Source organism: Coregonus clupeaformis, chromosome 33 (genome assembly GCF_020615455.1).
Source record: "Coregonus clupeaformis isolate EN_2021a chromosome 33, ASM2061545v1, whole genome shotgun sequence".
NCBI classification, from domain to species: Eukaryota; Metazoa; Chordata; class Actinopteri; order Salmoniformes; family Salmonidae; genus Coregonus; species Coregonus clupeaformis.
The window spans coordinates 2,851,146-2,879,031 of NC_059224.1; the positions used below are offsets into that span (position 1 = coordinate 2,851,146).

Consider the following 27,886-nt stretch of genomic DNA (forward strand, 5'->3'; position numbering starts at 1 on the left):
GTTCGGGCTAGGCCCCTTAGTTCCAGTGAAGGGCAGTCTTAACGCTACAGCATACAATGACATTCTAGACGATTCTGTTCTTCCAAATTTGTGGCAACAGTTTGGGGAAGGCCCTTTCCTGTTTCAGCATGACAATGCCCCCATGCACAAAGTGAGGTCCATACAGAAATCGTTTGTCGAGATCGGTGTGGAAGAACTTGACCTGGCCTGCACAAAGCCTTGACCTCAACCCCATCGAACACCTTTGGGATGAATTGGAACGCCGACTGCGAGCCAGGCCTAATCGCCCAACATCAGTGTCCGACCTCACTAATGTCCCCTCAGCAATGTTCCAACATCTAGTGGAAAGATTTCCCAGAAGAGGCCGTTATAGCAGTAAAAGGGGGGACCAACTCCATATTAATGCCCATGATTTTGGAATGAGATGTTTGACGAGCAGGTGTCCACATACTTTTGATAATGTACTGTATATACATATATATTTTAATGAATGCAAAATAAAAAAACACTAATATATTTAGATAATTAGTCAACGCCCTGAGTCAATGCATGTTAGAATCACCTTTGGCAGCGATTACAGCTGTGAGTATTTCTGGGTAAGTCTCTAAGAGCTTTGCAAACCTGGACTGTATAATATTATTATTTTTTAACTCTGTCAAGTTGGTTGTTGATCATTGCTAGACAACAATTTCAAGTCTTGCCATAGATTTTCAATCTGATTTAAGTCCAAACTGTAACTAGGCCTTGCGTTTTAGGTTATTGTCCTGCTGAAAGGTGGATTTGTCGCCCAGTGTCTGTTGGAAAGCAGACTGAACCAGGTTTTCCTCTAAGATTTTGCCGTTTATTTTTATCCTAAAAAAACACTCCCTAGTCCTTGATGATGACAAGCATACCCATAACATGATGCAGCCACCACCATGTTTGAAAATATGAAGAACGGTAACTCAGTGATGTGTTGGATTTGCCCCAAACATAATGCTTTGTATTCAGGATAAAAAGTTAATTTATTTGCCACATTCTTTTCAATTTTACTTTAGTGCCTTATTGCAAACAGGATGCATGTTTTGAAATTGTTTTATTCTGTACAATCTTCCTTCTTTTCACTCTGTCATTTAGGTTAGTATTGTGAAGTAAATACAATGTTGTTGATCCATCCTCAGTTTTTTCCTATCACAGCCCTTTAACTCTAACTGGTTTAAAATCACTATTGGCCTCATGGTGAAATCCCTGAGCAGTTTCCTTCCTCTCTGGCAACTGAGTTAGGAAGAACGCCTTTATCTTTGTAGTGACTGGGTATATTGATACATCATCCAAAGAGTAATGAATAACTTCACCATGCTCAAAGAGATATTCAATGTCTGCTTTTTTTATTTTTACCCATCTACCAATAGGTGCTCTTATTTGCGATGCATTGGAAAACCTCCCTGGTCCTTTTGGTTGAATCTGTGTTTGAAATTCACTGCTCGACTGAGGGACCTTACAGATAATTGTATGTGTGGGGTACAGAAATGTGGTAGTCATTCAAAAGTCATGTTAAACACCATTATTGCACACAGAGTGAGTCCATGCAACTTATGTGACTTGTTAAGCATATTTGTACTCCTGAACTTATTTAGGCTTGCCATAACAAAGGGGTTGAATACTTATTGACGCAAGACATTTCAGCTTTTCATTTTTTTATTAAATTTGTAAACCTTTCTAAAAACATATTTCGACATTATGGGGTATTCTGTGTGTAGGCCAGTGACAACAAAATCTCAATTTAATCCATTTTAAATTCAGGCTGTAACACAACAAAACGTGTAAAAAGTAAAGGGGTGTGAATCCTTTCTGAAGCCACTGCAGATAGTGCAGCTGGTGCTGATGGCTGGCTACAGTCCTAAATATGCTCTGCTTTACTCCACTCCAAAAAGCCAATTGGGTTGAGATAATAATAATAATATGCCATTTAGCAGACGCTTTTATCCAAAGCGACTTACAGTCATGCGTGCATACATTTTTGTGTATGGGTGGTCCCGGGGATCGAACCCACTACCTTGGCGTTACAAGCGCCGTGCTCTACCAGCTGAGCTACAGAGGACCAGCTGGTCACTGCCATCCCCGGTGACTATGTAGGGTTGTGGGCTGTTAGAACAGACAAATCAAAATCCTCACAGCTATTTGCCTACTGCAGACCATGGGGCTGATACATTATTAATGGTGTAATGTGTATATAGGTGATAGTTCTATGACAGTGCTGCAGCTAGCCTGTCATCATCCCAACACCACTAACCAGTCTGTTGCAGGAGGAGTAGGATGATGATGTCACTGGCTACGTCCCAATCATATGTCCTTCATCCTAAAGTGTGCCACTTCTTCACTCCCCTTCACTGATTTAAAAAGGAAATGAGTGGAATAAAGAAATATGATGAAAACGCCCACTAGACCAGGCCTCCACCAATCCAACACTTTTAGATTTGTAGGAAGTAGTGAACGACTGTACACTTCAGGAGAAAGGAGATGTTATTGGGACACACCCACTGATCTAAGGTCAGTTTTGCTCTTTTCCCTTCATGGTTAAAACAGAGGAGCGTTGCACAGATAATCAGATCTCGTAAGGTCTGGTTTAACTTCTCAGGTACCACATCAATATGATATAGCCATCTTCTGAAATGTGCACATCTCGTCACTTAACACACTGATGAGGTTTCTCTTAAGCTCCCATCCTAGCTTCCACTGGGATGTTCACTTCAGCTCCCATTCACATCAATGACTAAGTGAAATGTTGACTTAAGTGGAAAGTTAGAATTGGTCACTTAGTGTGTGTGTGTGTGAAGGCGAGTGCGAATGACTCCATCTTACACAGTGTTGATTAACAGAGTTAAGTGAGCCACTTTAGCTGGCGCTGAAACTGATGGACGAAACATGCTGACATTTACTGTCACGTTGCTGCCATCCATCCACCTCACTGCATAGAGAGATAAATAAATCAACAGGATAGAATGCGCGCGCACACACACACACACACACACACACACACACACACAGAGAGAGAGTTCCTTTTAGAAAGGTTTCAGCAGAATGCATCTATAAATAAGAATAAAAGCAGTAAAGTTGAAGACAGGGTGATCTATTGATTTGGAGTGGGTGGCTGTTTGACTTCTATAGAAGCTGTCATCCCTTATGGGGCTTTGGGAGTGTGATGGAGAGAGAGAGAGAGACAGAGAGAGAGAGAGAGAGACAGAGAGAAAGCGAGAGAGACAGAGAGAGAGACAGAGAGAGAGAGAGAGAGAGAGAAAGCGAGAGAGACAGAGAGAGAGAGAGAGAGAGAGAGAGAGAGAGAGAGAGAGAGCGAGAGAGAGAGAGAGAGAGAGAGAGAGAGAGAGAGAGAGAGAGAGAGAGAGAGAGAGAGAGAGAGAGAGAGAGAGAGAGAGAGAGAGAGAAAGCGAGAGAGACAGAGAGAGAGAGAGAGAGAGAGAGCTGCACTTCCTAACCTCCTGCCAAATGTATGACCATATTAGAGACTCATATTTCCCTCAGATTACACAGAACCACAAAGAACTCGAAAAACAAACCCAATTTTGATAAACTCCCATATCTATTATGTGAAATACCACAGTGTGCCATCACAGCAGCAAGATTTGTGACCTGTTGCCACAAGAAAAGGGCAACCAGTGAAGAACAAACAATATTGTAAATACAACACATATTTATGTTTATTTATTTTCCCTTTTGTACTTTAACTATTTGCACATCCTTACAACACTGTACATATACATAATATGACATTTGAAATGTCTTTATTCCTTTGGGACTTTTGTGAGTCAATAGGTTACTATTAATTTGTTATTGTTTATTTGACTTTTGTTTATTATCTATTCCACTTGCTTTGGCAACGTTAACATACGTTTCCCATGCCAATAAAGCCCTTTGAATTGAGGGAGGGAGGGAGGGAGGGAGGGAGGGAGGGAGGGGGGGAGGGAGGGAGGGAGAGAGGGAGAAGGAGATGGATTATGGTTTTATGGGCCTCAAGCTGCAGCTCAGTTGTAAGAATCCAGAGTTAAACAGACATGGCAGATAAATACTATCCAGAGTTAAACAGACATGGCAGATAAATACTATCCAGAGTTAAACAGACATGGCAGATAAATACTATCCAGAGTTAAACAGACATGGCAGATAAATACTATCCAGAGTTAAACAGACATGGCAGATGAATACTATCCAGAGTTAAACAGACATGGCAGATAAATACTATCCAGAGTTAAACAGAGATGGCAGATAAATACTATCCAGAGTTAAACAGATGGCAGATAAATACTATCCAGAGTTAAACAGAGATGGCAGATAAATACTATCCAGAGTTAAACAGACATGGGAGATAAATACTATCCAGAGTTAAACAGATGGCAGATAAATACTATCCAGAGTTAAATAGACATGGCAGATAAATACTCTTCAAATCAGGGAGGCTTAGGAGTAACAATTAAAATGGTTTATCATTTTTAAATGTACATAGTTTTGCAGGGGGCCCCATGTCCTGGATCTAGGCACTCCATGATATGTCATTATGTCACTCCCATTAGAAGTACAGCTACATGTATGTCGCCAGGGACATCTGTAATCAGATCCAGTGGTAGGCTAAGCACAGTAGACTAGAGATATGCAGGAGTAGCCTGTAGGTAGTTATAGACAGTGAGAATAGGTACAGCATAGTAGAGTTTTACGGAGGAGGAATGTCTATGTAAAACTAGGAACGCGACTCAGGTCAAGACCAACGGCCTACATTACCACAGTGCCTCACTGCGACCATAGATAAATACTATACTCTCAGGGAGTCAGTTGAAATTAAAATGGTTTAACTAAAGTTGCAGGAGCTAGGCAATTAGTGTTCTTGTTCTGGCACTTCAGGGCTATCAGTAATCACAGACACTGGTAAAATAAGTACATAAACTAGAGGACAGCATTTGTAACAGGAGAAGTGGGTCAGGTCAAGACCACCAACTAGCGTTACCCCACAGCCAATCACTCTGCCGCTCACACAGAAAGAGGCCAGCTAATCTAGAGCAATCAGAACGCCCGCTGGAAATCCAAACAGCCGTTTGCTGTGGAAGTGGGTTTTGGTCTCCCCCCTCCCTCTCCTACACCTCTCCTCTTGATAAACACTTCCTCCTCTCTCTCCCACCGTGGGACCTAGCAACACACCGGCAACGCTGCGTGAGGTGGCAGGGCACTGAGGGGACAGAAATAGCTGAGAGAGAGAGAGAGAGAGAGAGAGACTGTGGCGAGGGAGAGAAATAACTACTGGTCATGTAATTAACAAAAAGAGGAGTTGGCTTGACAGGAGTTGGCTTGACAGGAGTTGGCTTGACAGGAGTTGGCTTGACAGGCAAAGAAAGAGGGGGAAAGAGAGAATCCAAGACAGAGTTGGGAAAGAGAGGGAATTAGATGAGGAGAAAGAGAGCGTACCATATAATTCAGCAGGCTTCGAGGGAAGAGGCAGGGGAACTTGGCAGACAGCCAGAGTTCAGAGCTGATACTGCTGCTGCTGCTGCTGCTATTGAAAAGAGCTTTAAAATGGCAGAATAACACCTCATCATAACAATAGTAGAGCTGGCTCCCTGCCAGGGACGAAAGGTGTGTCTAGCTACTGTACTGAGGACCAGCCAGGACCAGAGAGGTGCATGTAGCTACTGTACTGAGGACCAGCCAGGACCAGAGAGGTGCATGTAGCTACTGTACTGAGGACCAGCCAGGACCAGAGAGGTGTATCTAGCTACTGTACTGAGGACCAGCCAGGACCAGAGAGGTGTATCTAGCTACTGTACTGAGGACCAGCCAGGACCAGAGAGGTGCATGTAGCTACTGTACTGAGGACCAGCCAGGACCAGAGAGGTGTATCTAGCTACTGTACTGAGGTCCAGCCAACCCAGAGAGGTGTATCTAGCTACTGTACTGAGGACCAGCCAGGACCAGAGAGGTGTATCTAGCTACTGTACTGAGGACCAGCCAGGACCAGAGAGGTGTATCTAGCTACTGTACTGAGGACCAGCCAGGACCAGAGAGGTGTATCTAGCTACTGTACTGAGGACCAGCCAGGACCAGAGAGGTGTATCTAGCTACTGTACTGAGGACCAGCCAGGACCAGAGAGGTGTATCTAGCTACTGTACTGAGGACCAGCCAGGACCAGAGAGGTGTATCTAGCTACTGTACTGAGGACCAGCCAGGACCAGAGAGGTGTATCTAGCTACTGTACTGAGGACCAGCCAGGAACAGAGAGGTGTATCTAGCTACTGTACTGAGGACCAGCCAGGAACAGAGAGGCGGAGAGGGAGGAGGACAAGCCAGGAACAGAGAGGCGGAGAGGGAGGAGGACCAGCCAGGACCAGAGAGGCGGAGAGGGAGGAGGACAAGCTCTCACCTGCCACTTATATTACAGCACAACAACTACTGCTGTAGAACAACTCATTAAAATTGCAAATTACATATTTCACCTCAAAACTTGAGCACCCATAATTACCCTTTAATCACTATTTAGAGCAGGGTTTCCCAAACTCGGTCCTGGGGCCCCCCCGGGTGCACGTTTTGGTTTTTACCCTAGCAATACACAGCTGATTCAAATAATCAACGCTGTAGAAACATCAAGGATGATCAATGGTAACAGGATGCACCTGAGCTCAATTTCGAGTCTCATAAAGTTTTTTATTTGTAATAAATGTTCCTACATTTCTAAAAATCTGTTTTTGCTTTGTTATTATGGGCTATTGTGTGTAGATTGATGAGGGGAAAAAAATAAAACAATTTAATCCATTTTAGAATTAGGCTGTAACATAAAAAAAATGTGGAAAAAGTCAAGGGGTCTGAATACTTTCCCAATGCACTGTAGGTGAGTCTGTATGGGAGGCTCTGCTGTGTTGAAACTAGCTGTTTTATCTTTCAATCCTGGCCAGGGCCATAGAAACAGACATCATCATAAGATGTAGCTTTTCATTGGCCACCATATTTGCACCAAAAGTTCCAACTTTAAAGACAATGAAATTCTAGTCAGAATGCAGATTAGAATGTTCTTGTTCTCAACCGTTTCAAGCCTACATGGAATGATAGTTTGCTAAACTAGATTATAGAATACCGTATCTCTGAGTCTCCGGTTGACCAAGCAGCTGCCTGGTCCTGGAGGCTGGCCAATAGCATCTCTTCCTCCGCTGGGATAGAGAGGCAGGGCTAGAGGGGTCTAACACTGTCAACACCGGACAGGAAGCACACTAAGTCACTTCCTGTTCCCCTCACAGGTTAAGGAAGTGACACGTTTGAAACGGGACGTGTTGTACAGAACAGACAGACAGGGTAAACCTCAGTGGCGTGGGTTTCAAACAGAACAGAAATGCTATTTATAAGGCTGATATGCAAAGTTCATGGTCACTTTTCAAGAGCATCTTATGGTAGATCATTTACTGGAATAAGGTAAAGCTGAGCTCTACTGCATTCAGTTTCAGAGTCAATGTTAATATATTGTGGTTCCTGTCCAATGTACTAGCTGATGAAGAGCAAGATACAGCGGCAGAGAGGGAGGAAGGGGGCTGCACAGAGAGTAATGACTCTTCACTCCATGTGGGAGTGGAAGGGATGGAGAGAGAGAGAGAGAGAGAGAGAGAGAGAGAGAGAGAGAGAGAGAGAGAGAGAGAGAGAGAGAGAGAGAGAGAGAGAGAGGGAGAGAGAGAGAGAGAGAGCGAGCGCGAGAGCGAGAGAGCGAGCGAGTCAATCTGCATAGTTAGCATCAGTCGACAGTGACCTCTTCTCTCATCTGGTTAACAAGAGACAGATCAAGAGCCCTCAGGCACATTCTCACATAGTGAAGGACTACAATACAACTCTGGATCAAGGCCACAACATAATGGAGATGTACAATTCACTCTATAACTGTGTATCAAGACTACAGCAAACTACAATACACTTCTGTTACAATGTATCAATGCAATAATAAAGGGCATACCGGGACTGCAGAGCTTACAACTGGAGAACTACAATACATTCTCAGAACTACAATACATTCCCAGAACTACAATACACTCCCAGAACTACAATACACTCTTTCAACAGGCTTCCGACAGATTTATTTCACCCTGGGGCAAAATAGAACATTTCCGCAGATCCTTTTTACTTTATGCCACGAGGCTTTTTAACACTTACTTTATTAGATTCATTGACAATGTGCTGCTTTCAGTGTCTGTGTCCTTGGTGTTTTTTGATTGTGTATTTTTATTGGTGCTATTTGTATTGTATGGTGCAATCAAATTTCCCCGTGGGAAAATGAAGTAAGTAATCATATGTGGACAAACACCTGGACTACTACCCTGACCGATGGGAGTCCTTATCCAGGGAGGTAATGGGAAGAAGAAGTATTACACAATACTGGTGAGTGAGTTTTTTGGCTCAGGCACGCGGTGAAGGCCAAAAGGGGTCCTCTGTAATTGCTACAGACTGCGTAAAAAAAAAAAAAAATTGTCCCAAACAAAGGGTCTGTTGTGTGGCGTGTCAGAGAGGAACAATGGGTTACTGTGTCTGGGACAGAATAGACAGAAAGTAGGGCATTCCTCAACAGACAGACAGAACAACACCACCGGCTGGATGGTAGGAGTGGGGTTTTACATGAAGACATGGAAGGCCTTGATGAAGTCATCCATCAACCCAGCAACTGGTGAAAACAATCAGTGATTTAGTAGCTCTCATCCTCAACAAGAAGGCCACTGACCGTCCTCCCACTGCCCGTCCTCCCACTGCCCGTCCTCCCACTGCCCGTCCTCCCACTGCCCGTCCTCCCACTGCCCGTCCTCCCACTGCCCGTCCTCCCACTGCCCGTCCTCCCACTGCCCGTCCTCCCACTGCCCGTCCTCCCACATGAGCCCCACAGTAATACAGATGGGTGTACTGTATACTGTGTATGGCCGATGGAAGAACCATTGGGTTATGCCTTGAAGTCAATCCCTTTATTTAGATGTTAACATTATCACAGTTCTTACAGATGGGAGTATAGTCAACTGTTTATCGGAGCGAGGAAGAACAGTTATGCCTTTTTATCACCAATCTCTTTACTTCACCTAGATGTGAACATTATTAACGCTTCTCATAACTCCACAGACTGGCTTATCATATTCATCAGAGTTCCAGGAAGGTGTTATCAACGGAGGAGGTGTGAATCTCTGTAAATGCTGAGAGACCAGCACCTCTGGTTGTTCTCCTATAACCAACACCACCAGATCTATCAATATAAATTTGGCATGGGTGGCTAATGTGGACTTAGGTTTAAATCTGACAAGCCAAATCTTGGCAAAAAGTATGTGAGCCTCTCAGGCCCATGTTACCAAGGGTTAAGAACATAAATTGTAGATTAATAATATTACATGTTATTTTATTACAGCCTCAACTTATCCCACGGATCCATTGTCCAAAATGTGTTTAATCCGTTGTTATTAATATTCCTTTTTTTTTTTTAAAGACCCCCTGCAGTACCTGCACAGACCCCTGGGAAAGAGACCTGGGTTTTGAGTGTATGCGTGATCTGGTGGATGTGAGGACTAAAAGACCTTCCAGCCTGTGGTTAACCACAATGCACTGGGGCTCCAGGTTGATCCCGTTAACTCCCTGAACTCTTCTCCCATCACCTCTCCTCAGACACTCCTGGCACCACCTGTCCAAAAACATCCATTCTCCCAGCCGTCCGTCTGTCTGTCTGTGTGACAAACTCAAAGGACATTCTGTAGTCTGAACACACACGTCACCACCACCACCACCGCCGCCGACACCACCAGGCTCAAAGCCTTCTCAGTACCCCCAGTGAGCGCAGGAAGAGCAGGGAGGGCAGTGTCACGCTAGACAAGCCCTAATCACAGTGTTCAGCAGAAATAACGACCCTCTGTAGCTCTCCACTCTCTCAGGAAGGAGAATGGAAAGAGAACCCAGCTGTATATTTATTTCTTCATCGTTTTACATTTTGAGAAAGGATTTGGTGTTTTTAGCATGTGTCTGTGATAAACAGAATATATAAAGAGGACCCAGGATGCTTCCTAAGCTCTTCCACTGGTGTTTGTTTGTAGACCTGAATGTCGCTACTTTCCCTACTCTTTCTCGGTTTTCTCGGTTTCTCTCTGCTTCCAATTTCCAGTACAACCGCTTGTGTGAACGTGGGAGGCTGAGTAGGAGAACGAGAGACAGAAGCTCCAGCTAGGAGGAGGAATAGGATAGTGTTTGTTAGGAACACTGTGTGCTATTCTACACTGATAGAGAAGATGAGGGTTGCCTACTCACTACTTTCCTCCAGTAAATCAGAATTGTTATTGTTATTAAAAAAAAAAAAGCCCCATGAGTCTTTGCAAAAGGTACAGACCTGTTCTGCTGAGATGAAAAATGGTTGGTTCTGAAGTGGTTGAGTGGAGGGGACATCTGACAGCCATTTGGGTAGAGGGAAAAATGATCTCAATAGCTCTCCTCTTCTTTTTACTGGTATTACTGGATTTAATATAACCCAGAGACAACATTTCTAATAAAAAATACTCTGTTTAATTCACATAATAACAGCCCACTGGTCCAAGGTAAGAATAGGAACTCTTGGCACACCAACTACCATGCCAGAGCAAACAGGACAGCACAACAGTATCCTTGACAACCTACCCATTTTACATTTGAGTCATTTAGCAGATGCTCTTCTCCAGAGCGACTCACAGGAGGCATTAGAGCTAAGTGCTCTAACTCCAGGTCAAGGGCACATTGACAGATTCTTCACCTAGTAGGCTCTGGGATTCGAACCAGTGACCTTTTGGTTACTGGCCCAACGCTCTTAAACTGCTAGGCTACCTGCTGCCCAGTGCTAGAATCTACAGTGAATTTAAAAACACTGCACAGAGAGCCGCATAAAGGGATAGTTGGGGATGTTGGCAATGAATCCCTTTATCTACTTCCTCAGAGGCAGATGAACTTGTGGATACCATTTTTGTGTCTCTGCGTCCAGTACGAAGGAAGTTAGAGGTAGTTTAGCGAGCCAATGCTAACTAGAGTTAGCAAAATGACTGGAAGACTACAGGGACAGCTAGCATGGTAGTTAGCAACTTCCTTCAAACTGCACGCAGAGACATAAAAATGGTATCCATGAGTTCATCTGACCCTGGGGAAGTAGATAAAAGGGCTTAATTGCCAAAAATCCCCAAATATCCCTTTAACAGTCAGTCATAAAAAGCTGTTACCCTTAAAGCAATGTCATGGCAACGTTGGCTATAACCTTTAAATGAACGTTGAAGCAATCTTTAAAACATTTGTTTAGTAGCCTACTTACAAGAGCTCTGGTACAGGCTCCGGTCCGGTCCGTCAGTTTCTCAGGATGATCTGAAACAAAAGGAGGAAGGAACATTTCAGAACTGAAACAGGAACTAGAACAATAAATAATTATGGGAACTTCACAGCAACCTTTTATTTTCAGCATTCTGGACATGCATCGAACCAATCGAAAACATGCCTGCATTTGTCCAACCAATCAAAATATATCTATCCATCCGTCCGTCTAAACCAAACCAAAACATCAATGAATCATATCTAGCCTGGTCCCAGATCCGTTTGTGCTCTCTTGCCCAACTCCTCTAAGGTCATTGTCATGTTATGGCATTTCAACGACCGTAGGAATTGGCTATTCAGCGTTAAACAAATCTGGGACCGGGGTGCATCCCAAATGGCACCCTATTTAGTGCACTACTTTTGACTAGAGTCCTATGGGTAGTGCACTATATAGGGAATAGGGTGTCATTTGGGACTGAGCACAGGCTCGCATCACATCACCTAGTGGGTCTGAAGTTCCACCCAACACCAGACACACACGGCCCAACATATTTTACATTTTAGAAATTTAGCAGACGCTCTTATCCAGAGCGAATTACAGTTAGTGAGTGCATACATTTTTCATACTGGCCCCACATGGGAATCGAACCCGCAAGCGCCATGCTCTACCAACTGAGCTACAGGAGGCAAACACTCTGATTATAAACACATTCATGATGACCTAGTTCTGACACATGGAGACATCATGTGAGAGTCAACTTGGCTAACAGGTCAGAACTAAAAAGAGATTAATGTAGCAAAATAACACATCCCAAAATAATATCACTGCTTTGGGGGGAGCAGGGAGAAAGTTGCTAAGGTAACTAATACAGTGAGGGAAAAAAGTATTTGATCCCCTGCTGATTTTGTACGTTTGCCCACTGACAAAGACATGATCAGTCTATAATTTAAATGGTAGGTTTATTTGAACAGTGAGAGACAGAAAAACAACAAAAAAGTCCAGAAAAATGCATGTCAAAAATGTTATAAATTGATTAGCATTTTAATGAGGGAAATAAGTATTTGACCCCTCTGCAAAACATGACTTAGTACTTGGTGGCAAAAACCCTTGTTGGCAATCACAGAGGTCAGACGTTTCTTGTAGTTGGCCACCAGGTTTCCACACATCTCAGGAGGGATTTTGTCCCACTCCTCTTTGCAGATCTTCTCCAAGTCATTAAGGTTTCGAGGCCGACGTTTGGCAACTCGAACCTTCAGCTCCCTCCACAGATTTTCTGTGGGATTAAGGTCTGGAGACTGGCTAGGCCACTCCAGGACCTTAATGTGCTTCTTCTTGAGCAACTCCTTTGTTGCCTTGGCCGTGTGTTTTGGGTCATTGTCATGCTGGAATATCCATCCACGACCCATTTTCAATGCCCTGGCCGAGGGAAGGAGGTTCTCACCCAAGATTTGACGGTACATGGCCCCGTCCATCGTCCCTTTGATGCGGTGAAGTTGTCCTGTCCCCTTAGCAGAAAAACACCCCCAAAGCATAATGTTTCCACCTCCATGTTTGACGGTGGGGGTGGTGTTCTTGGGGTCATAGGCAGCATTCCTCCTCCTCCAAACACGGCGAGTTGAGTTGATGCCAAAGAGCTCCATTTTGGTCTCATCTGACCACAACACTTTCACCCAGTTCTCCTCTGAATCATTCAGATGTTCATTGGCAAACTTCAGACGGGCCTGTATATGTGCTTTCTTGAGCAGGGGGATCTTGCGGGCGCTGCAGGATTTCAGTCCTTCACGGCGTAGTGTGTTACCAATTGTTTTCTTGGTGACTATGGTCCCAGCTGCCTTGAGATCATTGACAAGATCCTCCCGTGTAGTTCTGGGCTCATTCCTCACCGTTCTCATGATCATTGTAACTCCGAGGTGAGATCTTGCATGGAGCCCCAGGCCGAGAGAGATTGACAGTTATTTTGTGTTTCTTCCATTTGCGAATAATCGCACCAACTGTTGTCACCTTCTCACCAAGCTGCTTGGCGATGGTCTTGTAGCCCATTCCAGCCTTGTGTAGGTCTACAATCTTGTCCCTGACATCCTTGGAGAGCTCTTTCGTCTTGGCCATGGTGGAGAGTTTGGAATCTGATTGATTGATTGCCTCTGTGGACAGGTGTCTTTTATACAGGTAACAAACTGATTTTTAAGAGTGTGCTCCTAATCTCAGCTCATTACCTGTATAAAAGACACCTGGGAGCCAGAAATCTTTCTGATTGAGAGGGGGTGAAATACTTATTTCCCTCATTAAAATGCAAATCAATTTATAAAAAAAAATTTACATGCGTTTTTCTGGATTTTTTTGTTGTTATTCTGTCTCTCACTGTTCAAATAAACCTACCATTAAAATTATAGACTGATCATGTCTTTGTCAGTGGGCAAACGTACAAAATCAGCAGGGGATCAAATACTTTTTTCCCTCACTGTATGTATGGCTGATCTTGGCTGGGCAAGATAAATAGTTCCTCAGGGGTGAAAGAGGGGGAGGGAGGAATAGAGAGAGTCCTGCAGCCACAGGATTAGGGATGTTACCCGATAATCATTCAGCAACGGAAAATACATTTCTATAGGTTAATATGCATAATTTAGTGGAATTAAATTAGCGTGCATTTTTGTTAGTCGTCATGTATCTTATTTATCACACGCGCACAGCATACAGAGCCTAGTTAGAGGATGGGAATATCCAATCATCTGTCAGACAGCATACAGAGCCTAGTTAGAGGATGGGAATATCCAATCATCTGTCAGACAGCATACAGAGCCTAGTTAGAGGATGGGAATATCCTATCATCTGTCAGACAGCATACAGAGCCTAGTTAGAGGATGGGAATATCCTATCATCTGTCAGACAGCATACAGAGCCTAGTTAGAGGATGGGAATATCCTATCATCTGTCAGACAGCATACAGAGCCTAGTTAGAGGATGGGAATATCCTATCATCTGTCAAACAGCATACAGAGCCTAGTTAGAGGATGGGAATATCCTATCATCTGTCAGACAGCATACAGAGCCTAGTTAGAGGATGGGAATATCCTATCATCTGTCAGACAGCATACAGAGCCTAGTTAGAGGATGGGAATATCCTATCATCTGTCAGACAGCATACAGAGCCTAGTTAGAGGATGGGAATATCCTATCTGTCAAACAGCATACAGAGCCTAGTTAGAGGATGGGAATATCCTATCATCTGTCAGACAGCATACAGAGCCTAGTTAGAGGGTGGGAATATCCTATCATCTGTCAGACAGCATACAGAGCCTAGTTAGAGGATGGGAATATCCAATCATCTGTCAGACAGCATACAGAGCCTAGTTAGAGGATGGGAATATCCTATCATCTGTCAGACAGCATACAGAGCCTAGTTAGAGGATGGGAATATCCTATCATCTGTCAGACAGCGTGAGAGCAGCTCCTCAAAAAGCTCACTGGAATGAAACATATTTTGTAAATCCAGCCATTGCGCAACAAATAACGATTCTAAATGCAATCGCGTGTTAAAAAACGGTTTTAAATGGCCACGATTAAAAATAGCCATTTTTATTTCTCAATCTCAATTTGGAATTAAAGTGTGCCTCCCCATTCACCATTCAAGTGCATAGGCTATAGTCAACAGTTGGCAAGCTATCAGCATGTCACCCAACACTTTACAAAGTAAGCTTGAGGCAGTATAATTGTTTGAAACCTGAACATTTTACTTTACTTTAAATAATGCGGGTGTCTTACCTAGCTTCAAAGTAGCCTAGCCAAAATCCATCCATAGAAACGTGAAGGCAATTATTTTATAAAAGTCTTCCTCATGCCATTAAAGGGTTACTTGGGATTTTGGCAATGAGGCCCTTTATCTACTTCCCCCAGAGTCAGATGAACTTGTAGATACCATTTTTATGTCTCTGCGTGTCGTTTGAAGGAAGTTGCTAACTAGCGCCAGCGCAATTTCTAACTGGCGTTAGCGCAATGACTAGGAGCCTATCGGTATCTGCGCTAACGCCAGTTAGCATTGGCTTGCGGAACAACCTCCAACTTCCCTTCATACTGGACACAGATACATAAAAATGGTATCATTGAGTTCATCTGACTCTGGGCATTTCTCTCCTGTTCTATTGGTTTTCATATCAACTTCCTTCCGTTGTCAAGAAGCCAAAAGGCACAATCCTAGTCATATCAGCCACCCATCCAACAGTAGTTGTTGCTACTAGACTCCCCCTCTTTTCTAAGTTTCTCTTCAGAGACATTCATCTTTGTCACATATGGAACCGCTCGCATTACATGTGCTGTTTAGAACAGTTTTTTTCCTGTGAATTGCATTTGGGCAAATGTTTGAAAATTACGTTTTATTAACCGCTTCATCACAGGAGTTGCATGTTCAATAACAGGCTATAAGACGATAGCCTTGCTTCAATAACAGGCTATAAAGGCCTTGCTTCCCTAGGCTCTTAATCAAACATTTCCGTTCCTTGTAAGTCGCTCTGGATAAGAGCGTCTGCTAAATGATGTACATGTTGTACGCGTGCATAATATTTTCTGTTGGTCAGGTGATTTCACTGTTTGGAGGATTAAAAAATGTTAACCGTTTGTTGACCGGTTAATGAGGGTTGGGTTAGTCGGCAGCAAAATTACCCTCAATTTGCATCCCTAGTGTGGGTAGTATTAAAAAAGTCTCCCCTGTGCACCGAGGCGTCTGCGATCAGTCTTTAAAATTCCCAGACTCCCCGTCCAAACCAGCTCTCTACCTCCCCATGGGGTTTTCCATGAGCATCCATTGGGCTCTGGAAACAGATATGGTTCTGCATGAGAAGGAGAATAGTATCTTTCCCTTCTACACACACACATCTGAAGGGGCTCCAACAGCCAGAGATCCAGACAGCAGGGGATTGTGGGATAGTGGTCGTTTTAAAACAACCGGAGAGAGGTCTTAAAAACACGCTACGCTGCAATGGACTGCACAGGTCTCCTAACCGTTGATTGTGTGTGGTGTATACGCTCTTACTGCTTAAAAACGCCTTATCGGTGGTCTGTGAGAGCATGTTCTACAAAGCAAAACAACAAATAAAATGTTATTTGTCACATGCTTGGTAAACAACAGGTGTGGACTAACAGTGAAAAGCTTACTTACGGGCCCTTCCCAACAATGCAGAGCGAGAGAAAATAATAGAAAAATGCACAAATTATAACACAAGGAATAAACACACAATGAGTAATGACTACTTGGCTATATACGCGGGGTACCAATACCGAGTCGATATGCAGGGGTACGAGGTAATTGAGGTAGATATGTACATATAGGTAGGGATAAAGTGACTAGGCAACAGGATAAACAGTAGCAGCAGCGCATGTGATGATTCAAAAGAGTTAGCGCAAAAAGGGTCAATGCAGATAGTTAAATAGTTAATCAATAGATACCCGGACTAACTATTTAGCAGTCTTATGGCTTGGGGGTAGAAGCTGTTCAGGGTCCTGTTGGTTCCAGACTTGGTGCATCGGTACCCCTTGCAGTGCGGTAGCAGAGAGAACAGTCGATCTTCGATGTTTCAGCACAACACCATCTAGCCTCAACTCACAGTATGCTTGGTTTGACTGTGGACACTGGTAGGAGATTACGAGCTGTGATGACTTAGAAAAACACGCTTTTCAAGTAACCTTCAAGATTCAAATGCCCATTTCAACATCACCAGAATACTAGTTACTGTGTTATTTCTGAGAAATTTTTATTTTTTCTGTAATTTTTTTGGGGGAAAAAATAACTTGATGACTTGGAACAAATAGTTTGAGACTTTGATAGCGGTTTTGCCCAGATGGTGGTCCAAAAGAATGTTAGATTCGTAAGTAGGCCAAACTGATTGATATTTAGTACTTATATACCACCAAGTTAATGCTGTAATACTGCTCCCAGCAAGGGGGTCCCCATAACACTTTGACGAGGATATGTGTGATTTTAGGGGTGTATAATAATTTAGAACGCTCATAAAGAGCTTTGAGGATGATGATTAAGGAAAAATATTGATTATTATACACCCCTAGGCTGACATAGGCCTAACACTTCAACAATTTTAAAGAGTTTATTGAGTTACAGTTCATTTAAGGAAATCAGTCAATGGAAATACAATGATCTGGCCCTAATCTATGGATTTCACAAGACTGGGAATAAAGATATGCACAGTTGAAGTCGGAAGTTTACATACACTTAGGTTGGAGTCATTAAAACTCGTTTTTCAACCACTCCACAAATTTCTTGTTAACAAACTATAGTTTTGGCAAGTTGGTTAGGACATCTACTTTGTGCATGACAATACATTTTTCCAACAAAGTTTACATACACTAAGTTGACTGTGCCTTTAAACAGCTTGGAAAATTCCAGAAAATGATGTCATGGCATTAGAAGCTTCCAATAGGCTAATTGACATCATTTGTGTCAATTGGAGGTGTACCTATGGATGTATTTCAAGGCCTACCTTCAAACTCAGTGCCTCTTTGCTTGACATCATGGGAAAATCAAAATAAATCAGCAGACCTCAGAAAAAAAATTGTAGACCTCCACAAGTCTGGTTCATCCTTAAGAGCAATTTCCAAATGCCTGAAGGTACCATGCTCATCTGTACAAACAATAGTACGCAAGTACAAACACCATAGGGCCACGCAGCCGTCATACTGCTCAGGAAGGAGACGCGTTCGGTCTCCTAGAGATAAACATACTTTGGTGCAAAAGTGCAAATCAATCCCAGAACAACAGCAACGGACCTTGTGAAGATGCTGGAGGAAACGGGTACAAAAGTATCTATATCCACAGTCAAATGAGTCCTATAGACATACCTGAAAGGCCGCTCAGCAAGGAAGAAGCCACTGCTCCAAAATTGCCATAAAAAAGCCAGACTACGGTTTGCAACTGCACACAGGGACAAAGATCGTACTTTTTGGAGAAATGTCCTCTGGTCTTATGAAACAAAAATAGAACTGTTTGGCCATAATGACCATCGTTATGTTTGGAGGAAAAAGGGGGTTGCTTGCAAGCCGAAGAACCCCATCCCAACCGTGAAGCACGGGGGTGGCAGCATCATGCTGTGGGGAGCTTTGCTGCAGGAGGGACTGGTGCACTTCACAAAATACATGGCATCATGAGGAAGACATTAGTCAGGAAGTTAAATCTTGGTCGCAAATGGGTCTTCCCAATGGACAATGACCCCAAGCATACTTCCAAACTTGTGGCAAAATGGCTTAAGGACAACAAAGTCAAGGTATTGGAGTGGCCATCACAAAGTCCTGACCTCAATCCTATAGAAATTTGTGGGCAGAACTGAAAAAGCGTGTGCGAGCAAGGAGGCCTACAAACCTGACTCAGTTACACCAGCTCTGTCAGGAGGAATGGGCCATAATTTACCCAACTTATTGTGGGAAGCTTGTGGAAGGCTACCCGAAACTTTTGACCCAAGTTAAACAATTTAAAGGCAATGCTACCAAATACTAATTGAGTGTATGTAAATGTCTGACCCACTGGGAATGTGATGAAAGAAATAAAAGCTGAAATAAATCATTCTCTCTACTATTATTCGGACATTTCACATTCTTAAAATAAAGTGGTGATCCTAAGACAGGGAATTTTTACTAGGATTAAATGTCAGGAATTGTGAAAAACTGAGTTTAAATGTATTTGGCTAAGGTGTATGTAAACTTCAACTATCTGTTTGTCACAGATACCTTAAAACAAAGGTAGGGGTGTGGATCAGAAAGCCAGTCAGTATCTGGTGTGCCCACCATTTGCCTCATGCAGCGCGACACATCTCCTTCGCATAGAGTTGATCAGGCTGTTGATTGTGGCTTGTAGAATGTTGTCCCACTCCTCTTCAATGGCTGTGCGAAGTTGATGGATATTGGCGGGAACTGGAAAACGCTGTCGTACACGTCGATCCAGAGCATCCCAAACAAGCACAATGGGTGACATGTCTGGTGAGTATGCAGGCCATGGAAGAACGAACATTTTCAGCTTCAAGGAATTGTGTACAGATCCTTGCAACATGGGGCCTTGCATTATCATGCTGAAACACGAGGTGATGGCAGCGGATGAATGGCACGACAATGGGCCTCAGGATCTCGTCACGGCATCTCTGTGCATTCAAATTGCCATCGATAAAACGCAATTGTGTTTGTTGTCTGTAGCTTATGCCTGCTCATACCATAACCCCACCATGGGGCACTCTGTTCACAACGTTGACATCAGCAAACCGCTCGCCCACACAACGCCATTCACTCTGTCTGCCATCTGCCTGGTACAGTTGAAACCGGGATTCATCTGTAAAGAGCACACTTCTCAAGCGTGCCAGTGGTCATCAAAGGTGAGCATTTGCCCACTGAAGTCGGTTACGACGCCGAACTGCAGTCAGTTCAAGACCCTGGTGAGGTCGACGAGCATGCAGATGAGCTTCCCTGAGACGTTTTCTGACAGTTTGTGCAAACCCACAATTCTTCGGTTGTGCAAACCCACAGTTGCATCAGCTGTCTGGGTGGCTAATCTCAGACGACCCCGCAGGTGAAGAAGCCGGATGTGGAGGTCCTGGGCTGGCGTGATTACACATGGTCTGCGGTTGTGAGGCCGTTTGGATGTACTGCCAAATTCTCTAAAACAACGCAGGCGGCTTATGGTAGAGAAATGAACATTCAATTAGTTGGCAACAGCTCTGGTGGACATTCCTGTAGTCAGCATGCCAATCCCACGCTCACTATAAACTTGAGAGATCTGTGGCATTGTTTTGTGTGACAAAACTGCACAATTTAGAGTGGCCTTTTATTGTCCCGAGCACAAGGTGCATCTGTGTAATGATCATGCTGTTTAAACAGGTTCTTGATATGCCACACCTGTCAGGTGGATGGATTATCTTGGCAAAGGAGAAATGCTCACTAACAGGGATGAAAAATACATTTGTGCACAAAATTTGGGAGAAATACGCTTTTTTGTGCGTATGGAAAATGTATGGGATCTTTTATTTCAGCTCATGAAACATGGGACCAACACTTTACATGTTGCATTTATATATACACAGTATGTATTTTAGCGTATATAAAAGGACATGGAATGTCTCCTTCTGTATGTTAACCGAGTCTGTTCCTCCTTTGGCTGTAGCCTAGGCAAATTCATTGTCTTTACACAATCTAGTATTGTGCTCCACTTTCTCTCTTGAACAGCACTGTACTGAATACGGAACTGAAATTAAATATGAGTGTCAGTGGGAAAAACTGGCTAGGACTGTCCCATTGAACATTGACAATAACACATTATGAAACAGATATAATAAGAATGAGTCCCTGTTGACGTTTATATTTTCACCAAACTAGGGGTGTAAATTGGGATCCTTAACCGTTTTTTCTCCCCAATTGGTAGTTACAATCTTGTCTTATCGCTGCAACTCCCCAACGGGCTCTGGAGAGGTGAAGGTCGAGTCACTGCTCGCTTAACCCGGAAGCCAGCCGCACCAATGTGTCGGAGGAAACACTGTTCAACTGACGACCGAAGTCAGCTTGCAGGCGCCTAGCCTGCCCCAAGGAGTCACTAGAGAACGATGAGTCAAGGAAAGCCAAACCCTCCCCTAACCCGGTCGACGCTGGGCCAAGTGTGCGCCGCCCTACGGGGCTCCCGGTCACGGCCGGCTGTGACACAGCCTGGGATCGAACCCCAGGCAGTAGTGGCGCCTCAGCACTGCGATACAGTGCCTTAGACCGCTGCACCACTCGGGAGGCCCCGGGGATCCTGAACTTTAAGAAAAATCCCTAACCATAAAAGTACTTATTTCGTTTTTTGGGACATAGATGCATGAAGTAAACCGCATTGTGGGTCAATTTCCGCAACAACTAAGTTGAAGCGTGAGGCTGTTTTGGTGCCCTGGTTACCACGCTGTGAACAGTCCTCTGTAGCTCAGCTGGTAGAGCACGGCGCTTGTAACGCCAGGGTAGTGGGTTTGATCCCCGGGACCAACCATACGTAAAAATTTATGCACACATGACTAAGTCGCTTTGGATAAAAGCGTCTGCTAAATGGCATATTAAATTATATTAAATTAGCGGTGTAGCTCGCTATGAAAGATGCAAACATTTGTGTTCTCGGAAGTACGGCAACTAAAATCGGTCTCCTCCGTTCCAAAAATACTGTATCTTAGGAGTCGATTCCAAATCTTGACACTCGGAAATGGGAGTCGACGTACAAGGAGTCAAGTAATCAATTATTTTGGAGTTGACTCTCCACCACTACGTCATCATAGTTAACAGCAGAGAAAGACAAGCGACAGCAGAGAAGTCCTGTAGGACAATACTTTTACAAGTTAAATGAGAAGGAAACGCAGACTTTGTGATGTGGTAATGGTAGTATAGGACCATCTGAAAGGGACGCACGGTGAGGCTCATACCTGGCAGCAGCGCATTGTGAACTCACGCTTTTTTTCTTATCTTTTTTAATGGAAAACCAATTTTAAAAAAAGCCAGTTTAAACGTAACAAAACTTGTCAATATGTCACATCGCTACTCTAAACCAACTAACTCCTTCTAGTAGTGAAAGTTGTTATTACAAAGTTATCAGACACACACGTGGACATGTACACTGGCAGCCTCCGTCACACACACACACCAATTTCCTCTCCAATGTCCGTGTGTGTTTCCTGTGGTGTGCTGGGGCAGCAACAGCCCCAGTCTCAACCGTCCGTCCGTCCGTCCGTCCGTCCGTCCGTGTGTGACGCTGAAGCATACCAACGCACACAATCCTGGTCATTCAGAGCGTGATGAAATACCAAGGGACAAACAGCAGGAATGTCGGGCGTTTCCCAAACTAAACCCTGGCAGATGACTCTCCACATTCTGGTTAGTAATGACAAGTGGGGTCCAGCTTGCCAGGCTACGGTTAGTTAAGACAGAGACCGGAGGACCTGTGGATTATTACTACTGTAATACCTTAACCGGTCATCTGGCCAAACAACACACATACGGACTACCTCAGACACCACAGACCCATCCTCTGCTGCTCTGTGTTATACAGGGGGATGGAACTTGGAGTATACACCAGTGGTGTAGAGTACAACGTTAAACCGTTTAAATGAAGTTGGGATCCTTAACGTTAAGAACAAAAATCCCAAACCGAAAAACAAATGTTTTTTTTTGTCCCCCCACTTAATTAAAATCACAGTTCAGTTCACAAAACATATTATTTTCCGTGTTAAAGCTGATAGGCTATAGAGGCCTGGGGAAGCTGTGTAATTCAAATAAAACCAGGAAGAAGAAGAGGATAACTTTAGGCTATTTGGTGAAGGCATGCATGACAAGACATTGTGAGATGCAGATAACCACGACATGAACACGCTTTCTGCCTTCCGCTCTCCCTGGCCTGCCGGCTCGGTCTCTTCGCTAATAACGGAAGTGTGCGTTCAGTCTTCAGTCCGTTGCCTGTAGAATATCCTAGCCTATTCACGGCACCGACGACTTTGGGCCAGTCTTGCGAGCACGGGGTAGCCTACTCTTCGTTATTGCCTCATGAAATTACAGCAGGCTACCGGGTAGCCTGTATCGATTACGCTTTTCAGACGTAATGGAACGTGGCCCCTTGAAAGCGCCTCGGCTACTGCATGTTTGCCTGTCTGTCATTCAATTCCGGAACACAATTCCACTCTCTGAAAAGGTACAGACGCTTCTGATGCTGCACTTTTTTTTTAAATTGACTAAAAAGTTAACAATTTTCGCAATCTACATGTTACTGTAGCTGCGTTTTTTACTGTCTGTAAAGGGTTGCGCTAGATATAACTTGAATGCGGTCATACATACGTAATAACACCATTATTCTGTGTTGTAAATTGACGTGGAATTTATTGAAAACCGATTTTAAGAAAACGGGCAGTTTAAACGTTAAGCAAAATTGTCCATTTGTCATATCACTACTCACATAGCTGTCCACACACACATGCACAAACAGGGAGTTCTTTAAAACCCTCAACTGCATCCCAGCCGCTGCCCTAATAAATCCAGGACTCTTGAGGGACACACACACACACTATCAGCAGGCCTCCCACAAAGCCCACATTCTGGTCACCAACCAACAGCTTAAACTATAGCTGAGCATCCTGCTAATGTCCCCCTGCTGAACCAACCTCCAGCAGCCCTCTACCACATACTTCAGTTCCCTGGAGTACAGTGAGCGTCTACCACAAGGAACAGAATGAACCCCTTATCGCAACGTAGGGAAGAGTAGGGACTAGGGGTTGCTTCAGGACAGGGTAGGGACTAGGGGTTGCTTCAGGACAGGGTAGGGACGAGGGGTTGCTTCAGGACAGGGTAGGGACTAGGGGTTGCTTCAGGACAGGGTAGGGACGAGGGGTTGCTTCAGGACAGGGTAGGGACTAGGGGTTGCTTCAGGACAGGGTAGGGCGGGTTGCTCGGACAGGTAGGGACAGGGGCTGCTTCAGGACAGGGTAGGGACTAGGGGTTGCTTCAGGACAGGGTAGGGACTAGGGGTTGCTTCCAGGACAGGGTAGGGACTAGGGGTTGCTTCAGGACAGGGTAGGGACTAGGGGTTGCTTCAGGACAGGGTAGGGACTAGGGGTTGCTTCAGGACAGGGTAGGGACTAGGGGTTGCTTCAGGACAGGGTAGGGACTAGGGGTTGCTTCAGGACAGGGTAGAGACTAGGGGTTGCTTCAGGACAGGGTCACTCTCTCTCTCACACATGAATCCCTCTCTCATAGTCACGCTCAATCCCCCCTCACTCAACATTACTGGTTAATGACTGGGAGCCCCACTGTGAGAGACATATAGAGATCCGTCTCAGGTGACACCAGCACATGAATGTGTTGTAAAATGTGTTGGGGAAAGTTTAGGGCCAGAGCAGCGCTAGGCAGTAGAGCCACGTACGTCAGACACAGTAGACAGATTTACATTTTAGTCATTTAGCAGACGCTCTTTTCCAGAGCGACTTACAGTTAAGTGAGTGCATACATTTTCAGATCACCCTGAGAAAAGGTCTGCTGCGTTCCATTACTTCCACAGGCAGAGAAGAGGGTAGGGAAGAGAAGGAGGAGGAAGGAGAGGACAGATGGGGTTGAGGGGAGGGAAGAGGAGGGAAGAAATATGAGAGAGAGGCAGAAGATAAGAAAGAAGGGAGAGGAGGACCACACACAGAGAGAGAGAGACAGAGAGAAGACAGACAGACAGACAGAGAGAGACAGAGACAGAGACAGAGACAGAGACAGACAGACAGAGAGAGAGAGAGAGAGAGAGAGAGAGAGAGAGACAGAGAGAGAGAGAGAGAGAGAACTGTTAAAGCCATAGTCCTGCTGCAGCCTGCCAGGAAGGGAGAAAGCCACAAGGTTAGTTCTACAGCTGCTGTTCTGCTCTCACAGTCTGCCTCAGCCTGTCCTGTCCTAGAGAGACAGAGAGATAGAGAGAGAGATAAATAATAGTAATGCTTAGAGAAGATCTCGTCAAGTGTTATTGAAGTACTATGGCTGCAGGTTCACCTGCCTCATCTAAAGGGGTATAGTTATAGGCCACCAAATGCTAACAGTCAGTATTTAAATAATTAGTGTGAAATGCTTGATAGTGTATGTGATGTAAACAGAGAGGTCTACTTTCTTGGGGACCTGAATATTGACTGGTTTTCATCAAGCTGTCCGCTCAAGAGGAAGCTTCTCACGGTAACCAATGCCTGTAATCTGGTCATATAAATACTATGCATGCCTGTCTCTCTTGGCTAAGAGTTGAGGAGAGACTGACTGCATTCCCTCTTGGTGTGGAGTATCGTGACGGTATCGAGTATCATGATACTAAACCTGGTATCGAAGTCAAAATTCTGGTACCATTACAACACTAATAACACACACACACATCACAACTGCTGCTACCAGACTCTTATAATGATTGATAAATCCTGCACATACTGGACTATAAATTGTGCCTTCCTGTATTATACTAAGGATAAATGTTTATTCTATGCTAATGAGCAATTCACTTTCTGTTTGTATTGTTATCTTGTATTATTTTCTACTGTTGTTGCATTGTCATGAAGGAACCTGCAAGGAGGCATTTCATTGGACGGTGTATACCATGTGTATCCACTACATACGACAAATTAATTATCCCCCCCCCCCCCCCCCCCCCCCCCCCCCCCCCTCTCCCCCCCCCCCCCCTCTCCCTCCCTCCCTCCCTCTCTCCCTCCCTCCCTCCCTCCCTCTCCTCCCCTGGTCGCTCTTTCTGGGGGTTGACCGCTGGGTTGGCCTTGGCCCCTGTGTGCGAGTGAGCGAGATGACATGAGAGAATGGAAATACCCCTCCACAATGAGACCCTTTTTCCTCTTCTGGTCTAATCATAGGTACTCTGCTGAAAGCCTCTTTCTACACCCGCTCAGACATTGAGCTAATCATTACTGACGTTCTTCTGTTCATGGGCTGGTACACAGAAAGAGACAAAGACTAGAACCATCCCCAAAATCTATCTACTGACTGAATCATTGTGTCAAGCTATTACCGGGCTGTTAGAGGATTCATCTCATCTCAGCGCAGACACACACAGAAAGACACCCACCCACCCACACACACACACAGAAAGACACACACACAGAAAGACACACACACAGAAAGACACCCACACACACACCCACACACACAGAAAGACACCCACCCACACACACAGAAAGACACCCACACACACACACACACACACACACACAGAAAGACACCCACCCACACACACACACAGAAAGACACCCACCCACCCCACACACACACACACACACACACACACACACAGAAAGACACCCACACACACACACACACACAGAAAGACACCCACACATGAATGAACTCAGCAAACTGAAGCCATTAAACTGAAATGAGAATTCTCCTTTTCCTTGGTGTGAGGAACTCCTGAACCTGAGAGAGTCATTAACACCTAAATACTTCTACTACCTCTTCTGTTCTGTCTGCTGTCTTCTCTCTCTCTCTCTCTCTCTCTCTCTTTTGCCGTCTGCATGCTTTCACAAATCAACAACCTCCTCTTCACCTGCTTTCATCGGACGCATTCTGCCTAGTGTAAAATCAACACATTTATTTTTATGGAATATAAAAATAGCCAACATCCGCCTTGTATGATGCATGCCGAGAACAAATTGCAGTGAGCAGCGAAGTTGGGCAGGATTCAACACACAAATACACACACAAAAAGAAACACACACACACACAAACACAGCCTGAGCTGGACAGAACTCCACAACTCAGAGGTCAGTAGAGGTAGAGGACAGTAGCAGAAAGTTACAGAAGGCTTCAACCATTACCAGGAGTGGAAAATAGAGTTGGAGAGAGACGAGAGACTAGAGAGAGAGACTAGCGAGAGTGAGGGTACAGGTTAGTCGAGGTAATTTGTACATATAGGTAGGGGTAAAGTGACTATGCATTGATAATAAACAGTGAGTAGCAGCAGTGTAAAATCAAAAGGGGGGGGGGTCAATGTAAATAGTCCGGGTGGCCATTCGATTAATTGTTCAGCAGTCTTATGGCTTGGGGATAGAAGCTGTTAAGGAGCCTTTTGGACCTTGACTTGGCGCTCCGGTACGCTTGCCATGCGGTAGCAGAGAGAACAGTCTATGACTTGGGTGACTGGAGTATGACAATTTTTTGGGCCTTCCTCTGACACCGCCTAGTATATAGGTCCTGGATGGCAGGAAGCTTGGCCCCAGTGATGTACTGGGCCGTACGCACTACCCTCCGCCTTACGTTCGGATGCCGAGCAGTTGCCATACCAGGCGGTGATGCAACCGGTCAGGATGCTCTCGATGGTGCAGCTGTAGAACTTTTTGACGATCTGGGGACCCATGCCAAATCTTTTCAGTCTCATGAGGGGGAAAAGGTGTTGTCGTGCCCTCTTCACGACTGTCTTGGTGTGTTTGGACCATGATAGTTGGTGATGTGGACACCAAGGAACTTGAAACTTTCGACCCACTCCACTACAGCCCCGTCGATGTGAATGGGAGCGTGTTCGGCCCTCCTATTCCTGTAGTGCACGGTCATCTCCTTTGTCTTGCTCACATTGAGGGAGAGGTTGTTGTCCTGGCCTCCTCCCTATAGGCTGTCTCATCGTTGTCGGTGATCAGGCCTACCACTTGTGTCGTCAGCAAACTTAATGGTTGTATCAGAGTCGTATTTGGCCACGCAGTCGTGGGTGAATAGGGAGTACAGGAGGGGACTAAGCACGCACCCCAGAGGGGCCCCCGTGTTGAGGATCAGCATGGCAGATGTGTTATTGCCTACCCTTACCACCTGGGGTCGGCCCGTCAGGAAGTCCAGGACCCAGTTGCAGAGGGAGGTGTTTAGTCCCAGGGTCCTTAGCTTAGTGATTCGCTTTTTGGGCACTATGGTGTTGAACGCTGAGCTGTAGTCAATGAATAGCATTCTCACATAGGTGTCCAGGTGGGAAAGGACAGTGTGGAGTGCGATTGAGATTGCGTCATCTGTGGATCTGTTGGGGCGTTATGCGAATTTTAGTGGGTCTAGGGTTTCCGGGATGATGGTGTTTATGTGAACCATAACCAGCCTTTCAAAGC

At 44.7% G+C, this 27,886-nt stretch overlaps 1 long non-coding RNA gene across 2 annotated transcripts in view; it reads right to left on the reverse strand.

Annotated features, from left to right (window-relative positions):
• Positions 1–27,886, reverse strand: part of LOC121549241 — a 119,510-nt gene that overhangs the window by 12,431 nt on the left and 79,193 nt on the right. For both annotated transcript variants that reach the window (XR_006657711.1, XR_005996776.2), the window contains one exon: positions 11,304–11,353. This is a non-coding gene — a long non-coding RNA (uncharacterized LOC121549241). The remainder of the gene's footprint in view (positions 1–11,303; positions 11,354–27,886) is intronic.